This window comes from Etheostoma spectabile, chromosome 20 (genome assembly GCF_008692095.1).
Source record: "Etheostoma spectabile isolate EspeVRDwgs_2016 chromosome 20, UIUC_Espe_1.0, whole genome shotgun sequence".
Taxonomy (NCBI): domain Eukaryota; kingdom Metazoa; phylum Chordata; class Actinopteri; order Perciformes; family Percidae; genus Etheostoma; species Etheostoma spectabile.
In genome coordinates, this window is record NC_045752.1 from 14,586,422 (window position 1) to 14,587,269 (window position 848).

The 848-nt window shown below is 39.5% G+C and overlaps 1 protein-coding gene across 1 annotated transcript in view; it reads right to left on the minus strand.

Moving 5' to 3' along the window:
• Positions 1 to 623, minus strand: part of LOC116669625 (gap junction beta-4 protein) — a 5,534-nt gene extending 4,911 nt beyond the window's left edge. Inside the window, exon 1 of the mRNA XM_032499550.1 lies at positions 397 to 623. The gene's annotated coding sequence lies outside the window, so the exon portion shown is untranslated. The remainder of the gene's footprint in view (positions 1 to 396) is intronic.
• Positions 624 to 848: the final 225 nt, after the last annotated feature.

Here is an 848-nt window from a genome sequence, read left to right on the forward strand (position 1 = left end):
TGTGTGTGTGTGCGTGGAAATGTTTAACTTTTAAGAGGGCTCCATTTCACAATGCCTATTCCTATGTGCTAAATCTACACTTTATATGAAAACCACATTTTCCTCATACTGATTGCTCAACATACAGTAATCCCATACTTTGTGTCTTAGTCATAGCAAATGGAAACGTTACTCCCCCTGTGTCTTTTTTTAAGGTGGAATTATGAACACATGTTTTCTACAAACAGTATGTTGGCATAAATACCAAACTTGCATCGTCTTGATTGAGTAAATTCAAGGAAAATCACACTAGCCTGTGTTCAACACCGCTGGCTACAGTCTTTTGTTTAGTGTTCAGTCCTGACTTCAAGCATGTGATAAACAGTGTAAGAAAATCCAACAAAAAAACAACCTTACCTAGTGCTGAAACCGGACTCAAATACCAATACCAAAACCCAATATGTCAACACCAGCAGGAGAAGATTAACGGGACAAGTTAAATACAGTGAAGCAAAAACTACTTTAAACTATTCCGATGCTTTTTTTTCCTCTCCTTCTGTCTCTGCTCTCTCTTTCTCTCAGACATCCTACTGAACCAGATTCAGCATCTGCTACGTCATCCAACACCACAGACTTTACATACTCTGTCTTTTTCCAGTTTGCAGGAAGACACCACTCCCTACGAGTTGTAACCTAACACCTTAAGCTTGTGTTACTGTACGACCAATACTTCAAACTGCCCCCGGAGATAAATAAAGTGTTTTAAAATTAATTATGTGTGTAGGAAAAAAAGAGAGTAAGAGAGAGAGAGAGAGAGAGAGAGAGAGCGAGAGAGAGAGAGAGCGAAAGAGCGAGAGAGAGAGAGAGAG